This window comes from Nymphalis io, chromosome 3 (assembly GCF_905147045.1).
Source record: "Nymphalis io chromosome 3, ilAglIoxx1.1, whole genome shotgun sequence".
NCBI lineage: Eukaryota > Metazoa > Arthropoda > Insecta > Lepidoptera > Nymphalidae > Nymphalis > Nymphalis io.
In genome coordinates, this window is record NC_065890.1 from 4,596,671 (window position 1) to 4,617,870 (window position 21,200).

The 21,200-nt window shown below is 33.7% G+C and overlaps 2 protein-coding genes across 3 annotated transcripts in view; both read right to left on the reverse strand.

The window, feature by feature from the left end:
- LOC126781374 (inactive peptidyl-prolyl cis-trans isomerase shutdown-like) overlaps positions 1–21,200 on the reverse strand; it is a 92,407-nt gene that overhangs the window by 66,693 nt on the left and 4,514 nt on the right. The gene's annotated exons all lie outside the window — the stretch shown is intronic.
- The window catches only part of LOC126781393 (LIM domain transcription factor LMO4), a 158,700-nt gene continuing 143,545 nt past the window's right edge, over positions 6,046–21,200 (reverse strand). For both annotated transcript variants that reach the window (XM_050506355.1, XM_050506354.1), the window contains exon 5: positions 6,046–8,099. The gene's annotated coding sequence lies outside the window, so the exon portion shown is untranslated. The remainder of the gene's footprint in view (positions 8,100–21,200) is intronic.

The following is a 21,200-nucleotide window of genomic DNA, read 5'->3' on the forward strand; positions in this document are numbered from 1 at the left end:
TAGATGATAATTCACTTTTAGAAAGAAACGATCGCCTCCAGACCATTACAAATAGAAATAGAAATAATTGCACTGTAAAGACATTTGTAGAAAAAACAAAATCCCGATGAGTTTCTGTCGCCTTGTTTCGTGTTTCTTTCTGAACTGGAGACAGAATTTTTTGACAATTAATAAGAATATAGACATAGGAACAACTTCGAGACGGAAGCCGATCGAAGAATTCGCTTGGGATGGTCAGCATTTGGCAACCTTCGTCAAGTCCTCAAGTCGTCTACACCGCAATGTTTGAAGACGAAAGTCTTCAACCAATGCGTCTTACCTGCCATGACATACGGTGCCGAAACGTGGACACTAACTGCGGGACTAGTCCACAAATTCAAAGTCGCTCAGCGTGCTATGGAGCGAGCTATGCTCGGAGTATCTTTGTAGGATAAGATCAGAAATGAGATAATCCGGAAAAGAACCGGAGTCACCGACATAGCTTGCAAAATTAGCAGGCTGAAGTGGCAGTGGGCTGGTCACGTGTGTCGTAGGACCGATGGCCGTTGGAACAGACGAGTCCTAGAGTGGAGACCGCGAATCGGCAAGCACAGCGTAGGGCGCCCTCCAGCTAGGTGGACCGACGACCTTAAGAAGGTGGCGGGTACCAACTGGATGCGGAAGGCGGAGGACAGGTAGCTTTGGCGCACCTTGGGAGAGGCCTATGTTCAGCAGTGGACAACGATTGGCTGTTGATTGAAGAATATAGAATCATTACACATACCTAATGATATTGAACAATTTTGTCTTTGACTTTGAATAAAACAGAAATATTCTTTTCACTTCAAAAACAATGACTACATGGAAAAATAGTCATTGTATATTAAATTTAATATTAGGTTAATCTTTGGTTGAAAACCACGTAGGTATTCAATTCACTGGGCAGCTCAGCGATTTATATTTAGTCCATGCGCTTGTCCGAGTACAATCTTATTTAATGTTTGAGATATATTTTTATTTACTAAACATTTAAATGCATTATATTTGTGTTTTTGTTGTAGTATTATATTTGTGAAATAATAAAATATTAAACGATTTAGATATCGGATCAAACTGCATTTTTACGTACTTTTAAGTCATTTCAATAACAGTAGCAGAAATTATTTTTTATATTTGTTTGGTTTCTTCGTATGAAAATAATAAAATTAATTGTATTTTTATTAAATAAGACGAACCGTGTGTAATTTTATCATAACATAATTTAAAATATAATAATATAATCCTCATATAACAAACCAAAATATTTAATATAAATTATAGTAAGCTGTGTTAAAGCACCTACCAGTAACCGAGCGAAATCGAGGAGAAATTTGTGTTAAGCTCAACAGTTTTAATTTTGTAACCAAAGAAATAAAATCGCGAATATCGAGATGAACGTTAAATAAAAGTACTGTTTGAATTGGCGTTAACGATTTCTAATTAAAAAGTATAAGATGTTATCGTTTTGACAAGCTTAAGTGTTATTTTCAACATTTGATTATTCTTCACGAATTGTAATTTATACGTAGGAGTGCAACTAATTCGGCTCTTCGACCGCCTCATTACCCCTTTTCAACGGAAACACTCTTTCCAGACTTACACAAATTCACATTTGCAATCAGAACCCGGAGAAAAGTTCCGAGCCACCCGCGGCCCCGCGCCCTCCCCACGCTGCCTTTAATTAACAGAAAGTGGTTCATTAGAGCTTATTCATTAAAGCAAGGAGTAATTAGCGAACTCTAATGAATGCTGTAATAATGTAAGAGCGGCCGCTGCGGACTGCGGCCCGACTTCTAGATTAATCTAGAAGCTGGTATAATTTAGTAATGGCGTTAATTTATTACCGACTTGATTGCGGGATAAACGATCTATTAAAACTTTGCCTATACAGAGAATTTATTAAATGTTTTGTTGAATTAGAATTAAGTTCTACGAACTCTTCTATCAAAGAGTATTTGATGTATATGAACAACGATAAAGTATACTACTTTTTGTATATAATATAATCGTAAATATTTAAATTCGTGGAATTAGACATGTAATATAGTAATAACGAAGATTCTTGCCAGTTCTTCGCAATAACGTTTAAAATTGTATGTAAAAGTCTATTTGAATAAAGATCATTTTGATTTAATGTAAATAAAAATAAATAGTGTAGCATTGCACCATTGCTTGAATCCTTAATAAAAACAGAAAAATAAAATTGTTACCTATCATAATTGATACTAATGAATACATCTGTAGACACGTCCATAATACCTATTTTAATTGTAAACAAAAACTCTTTATTTTTATAAATTTTTATTTACTGCGGTTAAATTTTGAAAACAGACAAAGATATAGAAAAGAAACGTTCGTTATGATTTTTCTTATTATATGAAACATCTCTTGTTAAAATCCCAGCCGGCATGTTAGCATGGTTTGCCGGACATTGTACGCATAATGATGTATACTGACATCACTAAAGTGTATCCGTAATAAGCAGACTGAAAGAACGGCGTACGGCGATCAGAAGAGGTTTGTCACATTTGTGTTTATTTTTCCATTTAAATAATATGTAATTGTATTTTGTGTTCATTAAAAGGACATGTAATTTTTTAAGAATTAAAAAAATTAAATATAATGATTTGTCTTAATTTTTATCATTTTTTCTATGTTAACGGTTACATATACATATAAATATAAAATAAATATATATATTATTTAATTAGGTTTAAATATTGCAGCAATTAATTTCAAAAGAAATATATTTTATATAAAAAAAATGAAATAAACCAAAGTTCCAAAGTTTATGGAATAATTATACTTAGTTTATCTTTTTGTCTAACAAAAAAAAATTACCTAATAAAATCTTAGTTTATATACATTAAAAATTGCTTAGTTTAAAAAAAACGCTTCAAATTTTTAATGTAAAATGAATAAATAATCCTGTACTCGAGTTGCAGAGTGGACAGGTCGAGTTCGAGTGTTCTAGGTAACTACATGTCATAACGAACGCTGCAGGCTAGGTCCCTGGTTGTCGACTTATATTATAATATACTTATGATTGTTAATTCAATTAAAACGTATAATATTAATAAACAAATCTATTCTGAGCCTCGAGTTGTTTAACTTTTAAAATACAAGTAGAACGAAAAAATTATTTAGTATAAGGATTTGTGTCTTTTTTTTAAATATATTTAGCTCAATTAAATGTATTCAATAGGTTTTTTTTTTATTACCACAGCTTTTCATTTTTTTATGTTATAGGTAAGCGGACGGGTAAATGGGCCACCTGGTGTTAAGTGGTTCGCCCATAGACATTGGCGATGTAATGTAAGAAGTATTACCCATCGCCAATGCGCCACCAACCTTGGGAACGAAGATGTTATGTCCCTTGCACCTGTACACTGTTACACTGGCTCACTCATCCTTCAAACCGGAACGCAACAATACTTATTATTGCTTTTTGGCGGTCGAATATCTGTCATTATAATAGATAGATAACAATTAACTCAATGATTTCTGTTTTGTTTACTATTTTCCTTATATGCCACTGTGCAAGTTGGAAACCATTTTTTATGACCCTATCTTGACCATACACCGTGGCTTTAGTTTTTCATGCATTTACAATATTTGTAATTCCGTAGTGGAATTTGATGTTATTAATTCCAATTAAAATTTTACATAATGATATAGGTAGGTATTCAATTAGTATGGTCAGTTTTGTATGCATACCTAGTGTATTATATTTAAATGATACATAGTTTAGCTTTTACTCTGAGGCTTGAGCGAGATTTAGGTAGCTGATTTTTGGCTATTACTGTGTGAATATTGCAGGATGGCCTGCAGGCGATGCTATTGATTAGTCACCGGCGTTCGGTGGCCATCATTCATTCATAGTCCACACGTCAGTCAGGGCTCGCGCCATTTTTCCGTCTGTTTTTGCCATTTTTTCCGCCACAGCTCCCAGTACATATTTGATGCTGCCTGTCAGGAAGGAAGCATGGCTGCGTAATTGGTCCTGCCGGCGGATAAATTCTCACAAAGCTCGCGGTTTTTTGGAATCGGAAGCCGGTTAATGAGTTCTATTGAAAAACCTGTATCTATACAAACTAACTGCAGAAAAACTCTATAAGATTTGGAGGATTGGAATTTTACAAAAAAAAGCTCAACTAGCTACAGATACACGTCAACATTGAATCGACTGTAATCATTCTACTGAATTTATTGTGACAAATACTTTTTACAGTAGGATGATTTCCCCAACGATACGCGAACAATGAGTTAATCCAATTGTATTGACTATGTCCAAAACTCTTGCTCAATATGCGTAAAGTGCGTTCGAATGTGTATATTTCATACGATCATAATATTTATTTACTCGTATAAAATAATTGTAATGTAATGAACTATTAAAATTAGTAATACAAATAAACTAATCTCGTGTTTGCCTCGTTTCTTATTGTCATTTAATAACCAAACCTTTTTAAGTAGTTACTTTTATTACTTGCAACATCCATTAAAGTAGAATATTTATATTTTATTATGTATAGATAAATGTTATGAATTATTTATATTTCAGTACACATTTAGATTGGACTTAACTCTTGACGAAACAGAAGCAGAAAAGTAAAACAAATTCAGCTGTAAGTATGACGGTATGTACTTTTTTAACAAAAAAAAAGTTAACACAGCCGTAACATTCTTAAAAAGAAATACAAAACTGATATCTGATAAAATTGCTATTATAATGAAATTCAACATTTTCTTTCGCTTTAAAATGAATGCCATGGAAATATTTCTGAATACTAATTAAACATCTCGACATCTAATTTTGTCATGAGGTGGACAAAAAAGACATCCAAAAGGCTTGTTTACATAATCATTCAATTTGCAATTTTAAACAGTGGCCATCTGGTTTCTTGTCTCTTAACTCAATGCAATGAAATTGAGTTAAAAAAAAAACATTACAGTAACTCAGCATTAAATTACAATAAAATTAATTTTCTTTCTTTTGATGTTTTCATTAAACAAAAGTTAAACAGTTTTGTGGACGCTTATTAGGCCACAAAATAAAATAGCTTGTAATGGGGTTGTTAAAATGACGTTTTAATACTGTTCGAAGCTTATTTATTGTTTAGTGAACTTTTATATGCTTAAATTTATTTATTTTTCATATTTGTACTGGGTGAGTTTTTTTTTTATTTTGATACTTGCTGCTGGCACGAACCAAACTACACAAAGTGGTTATTATTTTCTACTTACAAGGATTTCAAAATACAATTTAATCATGACAAGTTACTTTAGTCTAACAATGACGAGTGTTTGCTATGCTTAAGGGAATTCATATTTTACATTTATTCACAGCCAGATAAATTTAATACATAACTAGTCTACTGCTTTTGCTTTCTGTAATTAATTAAATTGAAATATTTTAGTTTGTAAAATTTCGTCTATTTTAAATTAATTATGTTGCATGACTATCATATTGAATATGGAATTAGCGTATAAGTATGATACGAAAATTAAAAAACAATATTGAAGAAAAAGGTCAACTTTTAAAAACATTTTCCCTGACATTCAAAATAAAACTGAAGTGGTATTAAAAACGATGGTAGTTATAGAACGATTTCAGAGCTTAGAGCCTAAAGCTAAGATGCTCTTAAACTTAACAGAATACATTGCAAAATAACTACCTAAATATTCTCCCACCGAGAGATGTTATCAGTATATGAGTCGGTATTGTTATCAAAGACAAAACAGATATATCAAGAATTATAACGATTATTTGAACGTTCAAAAATTGATTTTGTAGTATCGAATGCATTTGTTATTTTTAAATAACTACATAAATATGCGATATACTTAATAATTAATTTTATACCTACTTTTTATGAATTTAAAGCAACTTTTAAATTATATTAATTTCAGTATATTTCTGTAAATTAGGTCTTGTTTTATTTTCGTGTAAAATGTTATATTTGTTGTATAAAAATAAATTGTAATGTGATAATGAGGGGTCATAATAAAATTGAAACAATCAGATTAATTTATAAAATTTAATTTCTCCTCCTGTCACCATGTCTTAGGCTATAAGGTTGTAATATTTTACTTTTTTGAGTAATGGTAACACCATAACTGTCATTGATTCAAATTGTCGGATGTGTTTTTAATTTTTCAATAATTATTAGTATTAGACATATGAATCCGTTTAATCATATATCCGAACAATTTCTCGTAATATTATACACGGTAAGATGGCAAGATTCACTAAACGCTAACATTATACAGATAATATGCCATGTTATAAATACACATAGCAAACAACCATATTGCTTTTACACTACTATGTTAATTAATGTTATTTTTTATTATCAACCATTCGTTTTTTTTATTTATTTAAATATGTCGTTACACTTAAAACATTGACATACATGATTTAAAATATGGAAAATTTGACTTATCTAATTAAGGAAAGGAATGTTAGCGTTTAAGATAACTTACTATTCGAAATAGATTGTAGATTACGTCCAAAAATGTTTTTTTTTTCTTCATTATTTAACAATAATCCCTTTCTAAGATAGATAACAAATAAGCTATTTTGAGATGTGGCAACAAAAAAAAAATACATGAAACGTAATCTAGAATCAAATCGTTCGTGTGTACATATATTTGTTTATTTATGATAGAACTTGTAAATCAGTATATACAGAGACCATAAGTAACCAGAGTTAAAACTTTGAAGATGTTGGCATCAAAATTATTGCTAAGATTGCGCCTAAACTTTAGGTACAAGTGTCTACTTATTCTAGATTTAATACTAATATTTACAATTTTAATGAATATTATAAACGGGCTATTAGAAGATAAAGTAACAGCTCGTTGATTATAAACGAAATAACAATTATTCGAGATATTTACAAAGTTTGCAAATCACAGAGCATGCGTGCGAGAGTTTTTTTTTATGTATAATTAAATAACGTTAATCATAATAGGTACATTTTGGCAAGAATTCATAATAATTTTTGTTGAACATAAAATCGTATCAGCAATAGAGGGTACAAAATTGTTTTTTTTTTTTAAATTTTTTATTTTTAATTTTGAAATTTATATTTGACAGATAAAGTGTGATTTGCATACATTTACAATTGCATAAATTATAAATAAGTATTTTTGTTCCTATAATTTGATCGTTTCAAGTAATATAATTGTAATTGTATTTTCTTGCGAAATACATATAACGAAGATGTTTTAATTTAGTTCAAATTAAATATTCAGTAAACATTACACGAAGTTCATTGTATTTTTTAAGTGATTACAATAAGTGCTCAAAAAGGCAATAGTCAATAAAAATCCCTGTCCTATTTCGTTTGCGACTTAATTATTTATTCTTTGTATGGATTTCTAATATTACTTCCTTAAATCACATAATGTTTAAGATATGCCGTTTAAGTTGCTCATTTACATTTCATTATCACTTTATAAATAGAAACAACGCACTTGTGTTTAACACATCTCATTCACATTAACACTTTAAGTATTCAGAATTGTAAGGAAATTTACATAGCAGCGAGTAAGTTTTACATAAATTGCCATTTTCACAACCGAAATTAAATATGTAGTGGGTACAGCCGTCAGCATAGTCACATAACGTTGTTTATAGGACCACAGAATATAGAAGAAACTCTTAATGCTCATAGTGATGTACAGCTATGTTGACGGGTGTACCGAGCATAACTTAACAATGGCTCGCGAATTATTACTGACCGCACGTTCGTTGAGACTAATTAAGTATTTTTGCCGCTAGTAATAATTTACTTTAGCCGAGAAATAGTTCGATAGTCTTTTGCACAACACTGTCACTCAGAGTCACCGTCGCTAGACGACGGGGCGCGAGGCTTGAGGGATGTGGTGAGGTCGAGCGCTGGTTCCGTTATGGGGATATTCGGAGCAATAACTGGCGGTAGAGGCGGCCTTAAGAAAGGTGGTACCGCACGACTGGGTGCAAGCTCCGGCAAAGAATAGGGCGGAGTCCAGCATCCCGTCATGGCCGGGTCGGGTTTTATCTCCGAGGCACTCAAGTACGAACACGCCATCATCTGTAAAGAACATAAATGCGACGGTTAGGAAGTCTTGTGAAATAAAAAATACGGTTCATAACAGTATATCATCGTCATAAACAAGGAAATTGTAATAAAAACTATACATGCATTTTTTTATTAAAATAAATAAGAAAATAGTTAGCCGACATCCAACGTGTACATTATTATAATTGGCAAAGCCATTTGGCGCATCAAAAGACGATCCTTATGTATATTATGAATGTAATCACTGGGAGAGCAGATTGAAGTAAAACAGAGCTTACATAAATAATGAAATATGTAGGTAACATTATGAGATGAGAGGCCTAAAGAATTCGCGAGTGGCGCCGGGTCTCTAATCACGCTAATGGCCAATGCGCAGTGCTCCCTCCCTCCAGGAGGCTTTCAGGCTAATGCAGAGTGGGCGCAGGAGCAAGTCGTTTAGTGCTAAATCGTATAACATGTCCGTCGCGACGCCGCCGCTATCGAATCTTCCCAACTCTCTATCAAAGTAATATCGCTCAATTCAATCAAGAAAAACTATGTAAGTACCGCAACGTATGATATTGGTCTTTGAATGAAATCGTGTCGATATCATCTTGTGATGAATTGACACGGCAATACATATCGCTAATATTTCATATTTTCTTTTTATTACTTATATGTATGTTAAAAACACGTCATTTGAAAAATACGTAACATTTTCATAACATTGACATGGATTTTTAATATGTCTAGAAAATTATAAATAAGCCGTTTAGCCGTATATATATCATAAAGCCGGTGCAGCTGTTGGCATCCATTTATCATATATCGTCTGTAAAATTGATTATGCGGCGGAACAAGCTGTTCTAAGCCTCGGTCAGTGTACGAATCTTTCTAGATTTACTTTATGAAATTTTAAAACAGTATACATTTTTTCCAAATTAACCATAGCAAGCATAGATTTTTGATTGAAACACGAATTGGTTATACACTATAATAACACTTTCATAGTTAATGCTGCGAACAAAGGTCTCCACACAATTGGCAATAGTTCACGGAAACAGCTGCGCGCTTATACGGAGTGTTCTAACAATGATATTGTAACTTTAATATTTATTGCACTTGATGAACTCGGCGCAAGTTAGTGCAAGTAATATTGCCTACATTTACTCTACCACGAATAACTAGTACACATCGTTTCAAGCAAGCTGCATTAAAAAGAGCCACGTTCATAATATTAGTTTCGAAGAACGTCGTGCCTTCAAAACAATGTGTATGGGCTTAATTAACTTGGCGCTATTGTACCCACGTTAAAGCGTATACTGCATAATTAAACCCTTTACGTAAACGCTTTAGTTAATATGTTTAAGCGTCGGTATTGCTTTAGGAGACCTAAACTCTCCTATGAGAATAAACAATCGCTAGAGGCGGCGCGCTGGACGAAGCTCGTAACACAAATGAATTAGTGGTGTTGTGTCCCCCGACCGCGCTCGTCCCTTACCCCAGTAGGAAGGGGGACGGGAGGCATGTTGCGATTAAAATATAATTAGGCGCTCGGCAATTGTTTCGCCATCGAGCCAGGTGGCGCGGCTCGGACGGCTAGGTAAATTAAATAGCCGTATAGGGTTTCCAATATCGTGAAGCCGCGGAATGCACGCTTATTACCTAATAATAGAACCGGTGAACAATACGAGGATCTCGGAGCTGATTAATTGTATCGCGCTAGTTAAGGTTAGAAGTGTACAGGAAGCGGTTGGCGTGTGATTGATAAACAAGTCGACGGGGTTCGATATCGCACGTGTAACGTGATATTAATTATCGGTAAGACGCGGCTTGTAATAAATCACGGCTAGTACTTTCGGCAGTAATGAATTCAAACGTGGCGCATTAATTGCGTACCTAATTACGGGCGGACGGGCTAATTTATCACTGTCGGATTATGAATTAGGTATGGTGATAATTAAACATGCATAATATTTGTGGAGGCGACGCATTGTCGTGGCCGGCGCGCCGCGGGCTCTGCCGCCGTCGTCGAAACAATTGCGTTTCAAACTAATACGAGCTATTGAAACTTGGCCGCCCGAATGTTTGCTGTTCTGTGCAGGAATTAAACATGCATGGAAAATTAACCATATTATTTTTAATATTACATATAAATTATACATGGAACAAAATATGTATTTTAAATTTAATTATTCTATTAACGTTTCCAAAATCCTTGTATTATTATTATTTTTAATATATTATGAATGTTAAATATGCATTCCAAATTCAAAATAAAAGATTTTAACATATAAAACATTCGTTAAGCATAATACACGTGAACAAATAGTGTAAGGCAAACCATTTTCATTACACGCCTAATTGAATTTGTTAGTTGTGCGAGTTACACATCCCCAAAGACCGAACTCCAAGTAAAGTACTACTAAGGCCAATATTCTTTATTGTTCTGCTTATTAAGGCCTCTATTAAATTAAACAATTATTATGTTTCTACCGTTCCTTTGTAATTACTTCTAATATTCTTGAATGTTCTATTATTTCACATCAGAAATATAAGCTTACTAACTGTTAACCGCCCGCATCGCTTGGCGTAGATTAAATTTAAGGGCGTTTTTTTATATGCATAATTAAAAAAAATTAACATTATATTTTCAAATTGGGTGGACTAAATAATAACCTATGTTATCTTTTACTCATCTGAAAAACAGCGGAGAAAAGGTATTGTCGTGGTAATATTATTAATATTATTATATTAACTGTTTTGTCATATTTTTATATTTAGACGTTCGTGACATACGTTACGGGTTAAATAAGTTGAATCCGAAAATATGTGATTTCGTATTTATTCATTTTTTTATATACATTTATTGTTATTATTATTTATTGTTATCATTAAGAACTTTAATTAAACATAAATCAAAATAAACAAATAAATAGCTACTGTATTTATTTAGATCATAATGACAGTATAAAAGGTTAGGCTTTGTAAAGGCGTAGGACGTGCAGTAAAATAGTGGAAGAAGCGGAGAACGATAAGCTCTATGTAGGTTAACTGGCTTCAGACGCGCTGTAATCGCTTGGCACTATACTGAATGGATTATATTAGTTATTTATATCTTTTTATACTTTGAACAATCAATAAAAATTAATATTTCGTTGTATGCATCAAACCAAATCAAACAAAAATATCAAGTTTTTCTTTGTATCTTTGTCCTTCAATATAAACGATTCTTCTAGACCCTTATTCTACACATGAGACTTCAGGACGGGTAGTACTTAAAAAAAACGCACACGAAAATCGCTAGTACGTTAAATGAACAGGTACTCTGTCTCTCTTTGCCCGTGATTTGATGCTATAAGTATAAGGATTCTGCAATATCGTATGTCGTACTTGCAAACTGTACTATGTTGATTGTGGGATCCAATACGAGGTCGAAATGGTTTTGAACTTTGCTAATTGCAAGCCTTACAACTAATGAACCTATAAAATTAAGATACGTTTATAATTATTGCATCAAATTTCGATTCCAATTAAAAATTAAACAACATAAATTCAATTAAATTTAATATTTACTATTTACTGGTGGTAGGGCTTTGTGCAAGCTCGTCTGGGTAGGTACCACCCACTCATCAGATATTCTACCGCAAAACAGCAATACTTGATATTGTTGTGTTCCGGTTTGAAGGGTGAGTGAGCCAGTGTAATTACAGGCACAAGGGACATAAAATCTTAGTTCCCAAGGTTGGTGGCGCATTGGATATGTAAGCGATGGTTGACATTTCTTACAATGCCAATGTCTAAGAGCGTTGGTGACCACTTACCATCAGGTGGCCCATATGCTCGTCCGCCTTCCTATTCTATAAAAAAAAAAAAAAACTTTAACGAACTTGTGTGTTTTATTTTTATACATTTAATTTTATATGAAACAGTTAACTGTAAGTGCTGTACAATATAATAAAGAAGTTTAATTATACGGCAGTTGTAGTAACAAAGGCATGAATCACAAGTTAATTGATTTACTACACAGTTTGTATTAACAAGTTAGGAAGGGATAGAGATGTACACGGATTTACGCGCTTAATTTAATATCGGCATTGAATAGAAAACGTCTCGACGCGTACAATGGTCCATCGGCATTCCATTAACTAGTCGAGCAAACATTGTGGGACACATCCTCTCTGTAAAGCTGCTTACTCACTTCACAACGCATTCATAAGAACACGTATTTGTTAAAAAATATATGAACAATACATGAATAAACGTACTTTATTGTGTAAGCATTTTTTTAAATATTTGTTTTCTATGAAAAATTACAATAATTTAATTATTAGTAAATAATATTAAATAAATTAAACATATCGAAAATCAAGACGGCATCAATTTGTTCTTAATAAGTTTTTTTTTTCACAAAAGTCAATTTTTACATGTACAATCATTTATTTAAGGTAATCGTAGTTAATATAAAATGTTAATTAATAATATAGAATTATAATATTTATCTAATAACTACGTTATTTTATATCGTACGTGAAGATATTGTATTTTAGTGAACGCGGTCTCTTATCAAACACAAAACGATCGCTAGCGATACCCACGGCCGGGACATTCGTATTCGATTGTACCAACACTAACGACTGTTTATATTGGCGGGAACCTCGTGCGGCGACCGTAGACCGTACACCGGACCGACTTCGCGACACAATGTTAGACCGCCTAAATAATTTAATAGCGGGAAGCGTCGAGCGATTCGCAAACAATTTAATATAAGTTAGATAATACGTAACTATGTTCGGATACCGTGTTGTTTACAAATAATTATAATATCTCAATGTAAGTTTTCTTTTATATTAAGTTACTAATTAACGTCTTTAATCTTTATGTAATGTAATTTTAATAACTTGCTTTAAATTATTTAAACAGTAAATTTTTGAAATTTAATATTTAAGGGGAATAAAAATAATTACTTTCAAAGTGAGCCGAAAAGTTTCGGCGATCTACGATAATTACAGAGGTCTTTTGTAAAGTTTTGCTAGCCTAAATGAACACTGAACTGTCTGTGATAGAATGGAGCCTTCGTGAGGTTTTTAGAGTTCCGTTGGCAAAATCAAATCTTTAGTTGATTTTTTAAACGTACATTATTTTCTATATATTCATACAACGTTGAACTAATTAGTAAGAACAAGAGAGTTTAATCATTTTAATAAGGTATTATAAAAATAAATAATAATAAAAAAGAAAACGTTTGTGTAATCAACTCCACAATATTAACAACATATAAAAGTGAAGTATTTGACCAAATAATATTGAAAAAACGAACAAAATATTTGTTTCGTGTAAATTCAATATTCGGAGTTTATAAATTGATTTCAAGAAAATTAAATAAAATTATTATTCTAATGAGCCTCAACAAAATGTGATGATTTAGCGCGTATGTAGATGAGCATTTTTCATTAGTTTAACATATTAACAATATTTCTTAAAAAATAACTTTATTATAGACACAAATGGCTGATGACACAAATAGAATTATTATATTATATATATTTATTAGAAGAATTCTGGGTTAAGATCTTTTTAAAAAATTTGATAACGCATTATTTGTTTTCATCAAAATCGATTCAGTGATTCGCTTAGAGCCTTGTTTTTTCGGATTTGGCTATCCACGCAAACTAAAAGTGCAGCCAGTAGAAAGTTTAGCTTCATTGTAAATGGTCTGAAAAGAGTAAATTTATTAGATTAAGTTTCAGCAGAGATACGGCCCTACGAGATAGAAGTGATAGTGCGGGGTGGGGCAATAAATAAGGGTGGGGCGTCGCGTGCGCGGCGGCAGTTAGTTGTGTCGCGTGCGCGGGCGCTCATTCCTTATTCATGCTGATGCGGCACGCGAGTGGTACGCATTAATCATCCGTCTCCTTTACAGGTTTCAACTGAACAATTTGACATTGCAGAAGGTTACGATTTGGAAACTTTTTAATATATTTTTAGATTAGCAACAACTTCTATAATTTTAACAACAAATATTGATCTTTCATTTAAGATGTCGTTATCAAAATAATGTTTAAAAATGAGTAAAAGAAATATTATTTGAAGTGTTACTTTATTAAATGTATATAATTTTATTAATACTTGTAAATCGTTTGTAATTCAACACCGCGTAATATAACAAAAATAAACTTACACGTGATTGATTGCTGTTGTGTAAGCATGTTACATTTTGGTAAGTTTAACGTCAAAGGATTTTGCATAATTCTCGATAGTCGTTATCGTTCGAGTTGCTCTTTTACTTCAAAGCTGGCGTTTCAGTTACAGTTTATTATTAATAAAAATTGGTCAGGTTTATACGACGCGGTGTGGTGCGGTGCGGGCGCGGGCTCTGGTTGCCCGTAACGAGCCGGTCCGCGCTCGTTATCGGCCGCCGCGCCCGCCCGGTCAGCGCCGCGGAAAATTCGCCCGAAACTGACGCGCGTGAAAATTTAATGAACGGCCGGACGCTAGTTAACTAAAAGGTAAAGTGCACCCTCTTGACGTGTTCGGTAAATATTAATAGTGAGTGTGCTAGCGTGAGCCATTAAAAATGCACGAGTCCGCGGACACGGGGCTCCGGCCTCGTTCATTAGCCTCTTTACGCGCGTTTCTCTCCAAATTAACTGCTATCGCCGCGTCTACCCACGTATGCTCACTAGTCAGCGCGAGACCCGCGACATCTCTATTGCTCGCGCCTCAGTGCTCCTCTTTTCCGCCAGTTGCACTTTGTGATTATCGAATTTGTCCAATAAAATGCGACATTCAATATCGAACTTCGCTAGCTTCGTGCTCTACATGGTCCTGGAAACTCTTCCGAACGGAAGAAGTTTTGTATCAGAGCCGTTTTAAAACTCTTACGACTATTAAGGATAATCGAAATTGTCTAGTCTTGGAAGTCGAGAAATTGCTGTGCTATTCGAATAATCTAAGTTATATCACGTCGCGGCTTGTTACGAGGGGAATCTTAGGAGTTTTAGATTTGGTGAAAATTGTACGATGGCGAAAGTCCTTGGAGGGTATGAGTGATATTGTGATATTTGTAACGCAGTAATGAGGATCGTTAATTATGTATCGCAAGGTGCGTCACCGTTTCAATTCGGCGCGGTTCAGTGTCGTGGGCTCTTGTGAACCAGGTCAAGGGTTCGTCAACTCTCAACTCTGAGGGGCTGCCAAATTAATGAGGCACTCCTTTGTAATAAAGATATAACAAGAATTGCGCACGCGAACCCGCGCCTACCGACTTCGATGTCATTAAAGATGTCGCGAAGTCTCAACGCGAGTCGTTATCACTTCTTGTCTAAACAACTGAACCTATTCATTCCAAATAAATTTCTTAAATTAAGTTGACGGACGAAAATTCAATTAGTGTAATTATTTATTTTATCAACTTCAATTTGTTATCTTGAACACTCAAATGTAAATTAAAAAGAAACGTGTCATAAAAATAAGTAAAAGAGTTCATTAGTAATAAATATTGACATAAAAATATTTGATTAGCTAAGTACTAGTTCATATGATACACGTGAGTCACACGAGCGCTGGCGGGAGTCCTAGAGGGCTCACTGGGCGGTAGATTACAGCGGCTTGCGGCTGGGGGTTTCTAAGTCGTGGCTAATTGGATGAGCCGGGGCGGGCCCAATTAGCACCGTTGTGATTCATTTTAATCGAGCGCTCTCGTCTACTCATGTCAGGTTTCGTTTAAGAGATTTTTTAGCAGCATTCGTCGTAGATGATGTTTTATTCTCGAATTTCTATTTCGATTATTAATCATTACACTGCTACGTAGCAAAATGTGTATTTAACATGAGTTGTAATTAAAACAAACGTAACAATTGTTATCGCAGTTGTTGAATCAATTTTAAAATACTATAAAATGAATGTAACTTTGTACGAACGAAGTACGTAGCGACTTAGTTTCAATTTTTTATATTTTTTTTGGATGTGTTGCTTTTAACTCACAGAAAGAATGTAAACTATCAAGATCGAAATTCACTAAAAACTAATTGATGAATAAGTCTCCGTGCATACGGGCCACCATCCACAGCTACCGGTGGCTGCCGTTGGACGCCACTAATAGCCGGAGCCTTGGGGATGCATGGTCACTTGTACAAATCTAAATAAAATATATTTTTAGTAAAAATTTAACCTTTTTGTCCTACAGGTTTGTTGTTTGTTCTTTTGTTAAGAATAAGGATTTTAATCATTTCTCACCACACTGCCTCACTGGGGGCTGGTAATATACGCGTTAGGATTCTTTTGATAATTCTGATGTATGCAGACCTGCATATATCAAACTAAATGTGTCTACAATATTTCGCTTACCGCTGTATATGAGATAAATTGCAAACAATTTAGCACATGAAAAACTGAGTAGTGCCGCCTACCACTCATACTAGTAGGTCGGGTTTGAACAGGTTACCGTCGTTTATAATTCACATTCATATAATCGTCCATCCTCAGTAAGTGTACAAAATATTATTATAAAAAAGCAAGGATTAATCAACTAAGTCAGTTAACATTTTCGGATCAGCGTGACAGGACTGCACTTAACAGTGATCGGAAGATTGAATTCGACGTGGGCCTAACGTTTTCCATCTAGTGAAATGCGTTCGATCGAAGCACATCAAGTAGACGTACGCGTCCATTAACAGTGCAAGTTTACAAAACACAGACTGGGCGGGCGAGAACGAGACGACACGAGAAACCACTTCCGCGATGAGATGGCGCACTTCCTGTGATTGAGCGCCCGCGAGCTATCCTTTTTCCCCGAAATTAGCTATCAGTGAAAACATGCCTAAGTGCTTGAAATATTTTCATGTACATACTTAATGAGTATATTTCCAATGAGTTTTCATATTTATATCAAACTTCATGACTAAGTTTTAATTATAATATACCTATCTATTATGTAAACTTTAACGTTTAAATATTTAAATATTATTGATGAAGACTATTCGTTAAAGTTATGATGACGTTAAACTAAATTTAATAATAATTTTGACTTGGTATTTTTTTTTTCAACTAATCTTATAAGTAAATTAATTTGTTAAGAAACAACTTATCCTCGTAGTTATCCTCCAACTTATCTAATTTGTTAAGAATTAACTTCACCATTTAATTCATGATAAAATCACATATATTTATGTACTTAAAGAACTAAATTAAAATAATCTCAGCAGAGCCATCAATCACGGAAAATTGCCAGCGTAAGCAATGAATATTATAGCACAATGTGTAATTTCAGCTGCATTCTATTCCATCTCTCTCGCTCAGCTAAGTAATGACTTAGATCCATTTCCAGATAAATAGCAAATTGAATGTGTGCCTCGTAGTGTGCACGACCACCCTGTCCGTACAGAGAACACGGGTGCATCATATGTTCAGCTGTAACGCAAGAGTTAGGTGGCACTTGCCGCGTTAGGATTTATTATGTTTAATTGAGACGTTTTAGTGATTAGTGAAATCCTGCAAAGCGCCGAACAATAATTGCATATTTGCATATATGCACAACCCATGCCCATGGAACGGTAACATCTCCCAAATAATTGATATCTGGTGTTTTCTGTTAGTCTTAATTGCTTGCTTTGTTTTTCACGTCAGGATCGTTTGCGAAGCGAACATTAAACTGGAAAAACAGGTAATTTCGGGTGCAACAAGCACCGTTAAAACTATGTTTAAAAGTAATTCCCCGACGGTAATAGCTGGCTGCGCCGATAACCAGTGAGCATTTACAATGTTTTGGCTGGTCGTATTTTTTGGCTTGTTTTACGGTCGGGGAATATGAAAAGTTTTGAGAGGCTCTCGTCGAGAGGCGTAAAGGAGGTTTACGATGCGTCTTCAAGTTGAATGCGCCACATGTTCGCGTGTTTCGCTGAATTTCAACGCGGTATAACCGCATTATACGTGCTATGACCTGACCATGAAAATTTTAAACGCCGCAATTCAAACTAAAAGGTTGTCTACGATGTCAGGATAAAATCGCGCAATGTTAGAGCTCTCTTCTCTTTATAAAATATGTTAACCGAAATCGTTTTTAGACAATCGAATTGGAGCAGCTGCAATTTTTTCCCATCCAGGGATAACAATGCGTCGCTTCTTATATATTCTCGATTAAATTTTGGATACGAGCGCCAATGAACACAAATTCCTAGAGTCGGTCCAATAAAGGACGCCATACAGCCGCGTTAGGAGGCCATAAACGAACGTATTATCCATGTAAGGCGGAATAGCCGTTGCACAATTAATTGTTTCATTTTGGGAAACAATTCCCGCTCCTCATTCAATTAAGAGCGGCGAGTGCGGGCTGTGGGGAGAGGGCGGGGGCTCTCCCGCCGCTCATGAGACGGACGTATTAATAGCGCCTGCAATATTGATATACTTGTATCGTATCCTACGTACCGCCTCGAATACGATATTGTTTGTTAGCGAATTCGATTTGTGTCGATCATAAATCTTGCGCCTTATGTTGAATTTGGAGTAGATTGAATTCTACTTTGTCTTGGAGTATAGAAACATGTATAAACACGGCTCTAAGTATTACAAAAAGGGGCATTCCGCTCTGTTGTTAGACACACCTAAATGAATTACAAAACGGGTTCGTGTCTAGTGTGAATGCTCAGGTTAAAGCGGGACTCAATTAGTAAAAACACACAGAATTAAGGGAGACAAACACGTCGGTTGAGACACACGATGAGATGCCCTCCTCAATCCGAATTTTATAACAGGCATTCGTTATTCATTGTATTTGTCAAGAAAATTACTGTGGACCTTTTAATATAACTTCGCGAGTCTGTGAAATGGGCTACAAATTGGAGTTGCTAAAGAAGTTCGCAAAAGTCACGCTTTAACCTTAGCGATTATTAGTAGCAGCGTGTCAAGCGTTTAATAAATTTAATTTTGTGCCATATTTTGTTGATATTTAACTGTAATAACTTTTCAATATATTTTTATTTGTAAGAACATTGACTTTCAAACCTTTATTATAGATTGTTTTATATTTACAAATATTATGCTTTTATTTCTTAATACGTTTTTCCTTTATTGAACCAAATGTACAAATTTTAAATAGTGATTAATAAAATAATAGCTTCTTGTTTCTTGGATTTTTAATCTGTGTTATTTTCTAAAGATTGGAGAGCAATCTGTTAGATTGGTTCATTAAGGTCTCCATTAGTGAAGTAATGAGTCGCGATGCATACAAACCAGAGTGCAGAGCAAACGAGCGTCTACGTCGCGACGTTGTTGTTACTTCAAACATATTTCTTCAAATTATCAAGAATATACAAATGCAATATTATTAAAATAGCATCAAAGAAAAAACTTAACAAATTTCATTAAACTAATTAAGGTATTTAATAATTTTATTATTAAATAAAAAAATATTTAAATTTCAATATTTATTCATTAGTAAAAAGTAACAGTCTGCGAATGTCACTGCTTGGCTAAGGTCTTTACTTTTGAGGAGGAGGTTTAATATAATTAAAGTTATATTTTGTGTTAATATAACTTATATATGACTAATTTGTCAATTTATACCAACTTCACAATTACTGGTTTTTCTCAAGACAGCTGATCGTATTTTTTAAAAAAAATATCATTTATAAATACAATTTACAATCGATTCAAGGACTAGGATGTGTATACGAATGTATGCCTTTCATAGTTTACTAAGAATACGTGTTAAGGACACAATACTTATTTTCCCAATAATTATGTCATAACTCAATATAATTCAAGCGTACTTATTTTTATACTAACTTAGATATAGACAATCAAACAACGTAGTCATCGTTTGTCTTATATATATTTATGACCGTGTGACAAGAAACACTTGTTAAAATAGCTCGTCTGCGTCGGACACGACGCTTAAGACGAAAATTAGCTGCAGCTTGGAGGATTTCGAGTATGAATGCAGGTCGGGCGATGTCCATTAGCATAATTGGAGCTGCGGCGCAGCCACCTACGGGACCTTTGTCAAGGTACACTATTTGACAAAAAAGAATAGATATACCTCAGTCAGGTCTGTTTACTAATTGGATGTTTCTGTTTCAAAATACGATATATATATTAAAAAACTCATTTATTTTAAGCGATATTATTTCGTCATTAAGCTTTATATTATATACTTTAGACATGTTTATGGTGTAATTTGAATACAAAAATAAATTAACGACGGTACGATCACGAGTGACGTTAAAAGCATATCCATTGTCGGTTTACAAGAGACTAAGCGAGGGTTGCTAATTAACTGGTAAACTTTGATGAGTCCTCACGCTAATTAATATGCCGGTGGGAGGACGGACGCCTCCTTGCAATATTGCATGCACTGCATCCTACAGGTGCATACGTGTATTGTAAAAGAGTCTAGGTAATACATTTGTTATAATATTATTGTTTTAAAATAATTACTTTTGAAGTCTCATAAATATACGTGATTGTAATCAGTGTGATATTTTAAAATATTTTTTATAATATTATGCTTTAAGTTTCTGTTAACTTATATATGGCGGAATTAATGTAAAGGAATATGTGAATTTAATTTTCAATTCTACTAAATTAAATTAATTTTAAATATATAACAATAACAATAAACACCCTATTGTTATTTGTTTTATATATTTTATATAATGACAGCTCTGACTTCTGAATTAGTATATATGTACCGTGCATCAGAAATCAGTCCTATGTGTGTATGTATTTAGAAGAATGTGAAATTTGTGCGTTCATATAATTCATTTGTCGAACGTTAATAGTTTTTTCTATTTTTTCACAATGAAGCGGTTTTAATTAAATTTTAATTTTGTTTTTTTAATTAATGGATATATATATACATAGTTTATTAAAATGGATAAAGCATGCTTAATGAACTGAAGAATAATAACTGTAATTAACGTAAAGAAGTGTGTGGTGATATTGAAACTATATTTTATTTGCCATTTATTCTATCAGCGTAAAGTTTGTTTGATGTATCTATAGATTTTTTTAAACTTGAATTGGTTAAAACGTCAAATACGTCGAAATAAATGGAACGAAATCAGACTATAAGTGAAATGGTTGGGAGGAACTTTTTCGAGTAATATCAATACGAACATGGCAATCCTTTTAGTG